At 36.9% G+C, this 5,540-nt stretch overlaps 1 non-coding gene across 1 annotated transcript; it reads right to left on the bottom strand.

Moving 5' to 3' along the window:
- Positions 1 to 4,241: 4,241 nt before the first annotated feature.
- TRNAT-AGU (transfer RNA threonine (anticodon AGU)) lies at positions 4,242 to 4,315 on the bottom strand. The gene has a single exon. It is a non-coding gene; the product is annotated as a tRNA-Thr (tRNA).
- Between the last annotated feature and the right edge of the window lie 1,225 nt (positions 4,316 to 5,540).

Below are 5,540 nucleotides of genomic sequence, written 5' to 3'. Positions count from 1 at the left end.
CTCAAGCAATGTATCGCAAAATACAGGCGTTTTGCCTTAAACAAAGGATACAAGAACACATGGAACTTCTGGAACCCGAAGTAGTAAGTTAATGGTTCGCAGTCCACTGTTATGTATCAATAATTCCGGAGCCAAGCGGTCAGGCGCCCGGGTGCATAAGTACACATGCTTTAAGTGATTAGTGTTCAAAGCCCATGACTGTTCAATATGGTGCTGTTTCTTGTGAACTCCTCTGACCATATGGTCGTCCTGGAGTATAAACAGAAAATGAATACACTTTGTGGTTGCTATAATGACCCGTCTCTTACAAAGTCTCTCAACTTTGTATCGCAGACGTTTTGTTTCTGCTACTTGCCTTTTCAATAGATACTGTACTTCCATGGACACTGTTCTGCTGAATTGGCTTCAATAATTTAACCCCCTTTTCCTCTTCCAGACCGGTTCGAACACGTGCCATAATCAATTAGCATCCATCTACTGTCCATCTCCAAACTCACAGAACCAACTTTTTCTCCTCCTCCTCATTTATGCCTTCTATTTCTGTCCTCCGGAACAACCTTCCTTTCAACTAGTATTTCCCAAAAATTATAATCTTCAGAAATTTAAGACTAATGTCAGCAATTAGCTTTTCTCTTCTTAACTCTTAATCCATGCACGGTACGGAGTATTACGGGTTCCAATACTTTTCGTGATTGGGGTTTGCTTAAAAGAGAGAGAGAGAGAGACTACGGATCTAAGTGCAATAGTGGTCTTACTACCATTTTTTTAAATGATGGTTAGCCCAATTTAAGCACCATTTAAAAAGTTAATCGGTGGCAGAATTTAATAATTCTTCATAATTTATTAGCTGACAGCCAGTGCCGGATTTAGACATAAGCCAAAATAAGCCACGGCTTGTGGCATCGCCGTTTCCTTTAATGAGGATAAAGATCTATAATTACGTGTTTTGGGGTTCCTTCACAGGCATTAGCTTAGGGTCTCGTGAAGTCTAAATCCTGCGCTACTGCAAGCTTTTGAAGAAAAGAGGGAAAAAAGTTAATATCAATCCTTTTGCGTAAAAAAAAAGCCATTATTTTCAATTTTTAGTAACTTCGGTTTATACACGCATTAAATGTGGATAATACTATGGTAAACCACGTTTTCATAATGTAATTTTTGCTCTTCGGTACTGTAATATGAATAAATAACTGTTGAAAAAATATGAAAAGTCAAATATGAAATTTTTCTTTTATATTAAATGGTTTTCTGATTACTCCAATGCCACGTACTTCTGGTACACAGCGAATCCACATCATGGACGCATAGTCTTGAGATCGAAAAGATAAAAGCCTTGCGTGTCCTGATTATGAGAAAACATTATAACAAACATGTTAGAAGCTGCCTCCAAAAGCATAAAAGAGAGAGAGAAAAGATGGGGAATTTTACTGCTTAAAATTTGGCGCATCGTTGATGCATATAAGAAGAAAAAGAAAAAAGAAACAAACAAACAAAAAAAGCGTATACATGAAGGATATGCGATCCCACACCTGGCATTTCTCATCATGAATCAAATAATTCGATATGTTAGAGCCGTTTCATGCATTGTAAATAGAACGAACGTTCTAGAGTTTGTGAGTTACATTCAAAACAATAAACATTTCTGGAAAGAATAGAGTTTCTGCCAATTGTATTTATGCGCATGAAAAATCGAACCCTGGATTACTATCAGAAGACCTTGGTTTTAATGGGTTGAATCGACGTGACCCTAAAAGAACAGGTATCTGCGCATTCAACTTTGCAAATGCAACCTTCGTTATTTCTTCCGTAATGGCTCAAAAAACATTCGCGCATTTTTTCCTTTTTTTTTTTTTAAGTTCCACCGACATCCAAACTTTTAATAAAAGTTTCTAAATATCTCTTTTAAAGGCCACATCATCGAAGAATTATTTGAAATCTTAAATAATGTAACCTAAAATACTTCATCACATTCAGATTTGATTTCAATAAAAGTATGTGATATTTTACTTTTATTTTGTTTTAACGATTCAATCTCTTTAATGTACCCAAATGTAAATAATTGTAAGGCACTTCAGACAAATAGCAACAAAATAGAATTTGAATAAATAAGTGGGAGATTATCCAAAAAAACTTCAAAAGAGAGGAAAGTAAAAGAAATTGGAGCAGTTTAATCAGTGGTTGAGCAACAAAGAAACACAGCAATGTTGTGTATGATGTTTAGCCCTTGGCGCGGACCTACAAAAAGTCAATATTATCAACTGATGAGGAGTCCATAAATTGGTTTGACTTTTTCCGATTGCGCGTTGTGTGACTTCATTGCAAAAAGGGAAGATTTCTGGCACCTGCAGAAGTGCCAGCACTGGACAAGAGGGTCAATTACAGACTGGAAACTTTATGCAGAGTGGTACTTGAAATGAGCCAGAATGGAGTTCGCATTGGCTATTTTTTTTTTTTTTTTTTAAACCAAGCGCAAAGCTTTTCGGCTGCTAAACTTTCTAAAAGACTTTTCCCAAGATGTTAAGATGGTCAATGTCGATTACAAGTTCGAGCACATTCACAATTACTCACTCGGGGGCTGTCCCAGAGTTTTTAGTACCCTTTTCAGTTTGAGGGAGTAATTTTCTTATACAATGATCCCCCCCTAGGTCCCCTGATTTCCTGTGCATGCGGAAATACTATCCTTTTTCAGAGCTCAAAGATGCTATTGCGAGAAAGTCTTCATTTTGGCCGCATCAACTGCACTAGTCATAGTGCACAGATTCACATGGGTATGCCACTTTATATGGCTTATTGCATGTTGTCAGGACTAAAAAATCCAGAATAATTGACGAGAAACCTTACCACTTCCATCTGAACTCGATTAACTACAGACTCAAATGAGTTCCTTCAGTTTGATGGGATTTGAATCCAAGTCACTATACCATTATATACATTATACTATACTACCACGAAGGATTGTGAAAAGGTTAAAAACATACCAGGATGAGATGTGTTTGTTGTTGCTGAATTCATTTCCATTCACCAGATGAAAATAACTCCTGGGTGATGAAGGAGAAACACATTAAGTACACATAGCAAATAATCTGGAAATATATTAAAATGCAAAAATGATAACAGCGTGCCCTGGCGAAGATACATGAAACTACTCATTTACAAGTGCACGTTTCTAGCAATTTACAAGACATTTTAGTTTAATACACACGTATTTTTAAAGCATTTTAAATATTCTTAACTAAACTTAAAGGACCAAGTGATGATAAGGCTTTGTTTGCGGCAAGTTCAACCTATTTCTTAGGTTTTTGCACTGTTGCTAGGGCCGTGCTGTTGTATCCTGGAGCCCAGGTCACAGTTATTTTTTGGACCCTGCCTTTTATTATAATTGTTTGAAATATTATCAGCACAACTATATTTTGTTATAGGCTCTGTGTCTGGGCCAGGGTGTCTCCATCTAGTGAATCTCCTCTTTTGCATGGTCCTGGCTGTTGCTCATCAGAATACAAACCACGGAAATTGGGCATTTTATTTGGAACATATTCTCGATAAAGTCAAAATAAGAGCCCATATTATTTTCTTATGCTCGTATTCAATTCCCAATACAGCAGGCTTCAGTGTTGGGTGATGGGGAGAAGTCCGTCTATAGAGTCAATCTTAAATTCCTTATTTTTTCCCCCTGTACAAAAGCCATAGTTTTATGACGTTTATAAGGATAAAAATCTCAAACTGAATATGACGTTGTTCTTGGAGGAAAAACTTCAAAAATAAAAAGAGGATTTTTATAAGGGAAAAGGGATAAATAATCAAAGAAAGGTGATGTGTCTTCTAATACATTAAGATGACATACAGGAGCTGTTTTGCTTCTATAATATCTCAGTAATTTTGATGGTAACCGGTTTTGTTATTTTTTTGTTTTTTAAGTTACCATTCGAATCTAGAAAAATCTAGCATAAAACGTAATAAAGAATAAATACTGTATTTGTGAAAAATGACGAATACTTAAGGATAGTTAAATTAGGTTATATTCTTGTCGTGGTGACAAGTAATAACATTTAAAGCGTTTTTTTCCCCCTTCGATTTTTCATCTTTGAATGCAAAACTATATTGCCCTGTAGACCGAACGTTTCGATTTTCAGTTAAATTAATTTTTATTTATACCTCGAGACTGCCACAGAGATTACGAGCTAAACGTGAGAAGAAAGAGAGAGACAGAAAAAAAAAAAAAAACCCAATAACTTAAAAGATTGCAGAGGCACCGGTGGGATTCGAACCCACGATCTCCTGTTTACTAGACAGGCGCTTTAACCAACTAAGCCACGGCGCCCTCTGCTAGATCTCATTGATAAAATCCAATCCATATGATGACAATCATGATGTATACGAAACGAACACTAGTTGGGAGCAGATTTTTCTTTTGGTTTGATTAGATCATAGATTATTTGGTACATTACTGTAAAATTTCAATAAAACAAATTCATAAAAGGAAAAAAAACGGGCGTGGGAACCAGGTGGAATCTCAACCTTGAAAGTGCGCAGTGGAGAAGCGTCCTGGAAAAATTAGACGTTCCATGAGAAGAGGTGGCGCGTGATTTGTATAATCATCTTTGGGTTACGATAATCCTGCAAAGTCAAAGGGTTCAAAGTGCTTATGACTCACGCACATATTGGTAACGTAAACATATGGATGTTTACGACACCTGTGTGCCAGACACGCCAAACGATCGGCAAAACATCGAAGGGCCGGCTTAGGTCGATATTTACTCAACTTATCTCAAGGTTTCGCAGTACCGCCACGGCAAAGTGTCCGCATCTTTTGACCTTTCTCGCAGGGACGGAAGGAAAGTAGTGATACGGGAGATAAAACAAGCTCCAATGGGAGGCAGGGAAGGGAACCCACTAACGAGGATGAAAAGAGCTAAAGATGAAAGAATAGACTCGCACAGATCAATAGTGTAAGTGGACCATTGTAACTGGCTTCGTTTTTCCAGGAATCGATATCTCATTCTAGGTGCGCCACTTGGCTCATGTTCCAGGGAGACTTCTTCCCACTCACTCACTTGGGCTGTATTACGTCACTCGCTTTGGGTGATCCTTGCAGCTCGTCCGCTGAAAGTGAGACTTTAATACTTAATGGGTACTTGTGCATTCTCGCCTCTTCTTTCTCCCTTTTTTCCTCCCTCTCTCTCTCGCTTTTTTTCTCCTTCCGTTATTTGGTCTTGTCTTGCTCTTATTCAAGTGTCTTAGTGTCCCTTCTTGCTATTTCTTTCTCCTCTTTTTCTTCCTTGTTGTCAAGGTATCTCTTACATCGATCGTGGACTACATGAGTTAAGACCTGTAAACATAAAACAGTTAATTAAAAACGAAGTAAAAAATATAAAATAAAATTCGCATTGTTTGCTTTCATTTTTAATCACTTCACGATACAGAATACAATAAAAGGAATTAAAATTAATTTTTTTTGCTGCAAAAATAACTTGCCGTGATAAAAAAAAAAATAAACAAAAACTCAATTATAAAATGATATGATTTTGAAAAGTAAATCTACTTAT

Source organism: Mastigoproctus giganteus, chromosome 2 (assembly GCF_048544385.1).
Source record: "Mastigoproctus giganteus isolate SK-2022 chromosome 2, ASM4854438v1, whole genome shotgun sequence".
In the NCBI taxonomy this organism is placed as follows: domain Eukaryota; kingdom Metazoa; phylum Arthropoda; class Arachnida; order Uropygi; family Thelyphonidae; genus Mastigoproctus; species Mastigoproctus giganteus.
This window is presented reverse-complemented; position numbering and strand designations above follow the sequence as displayed.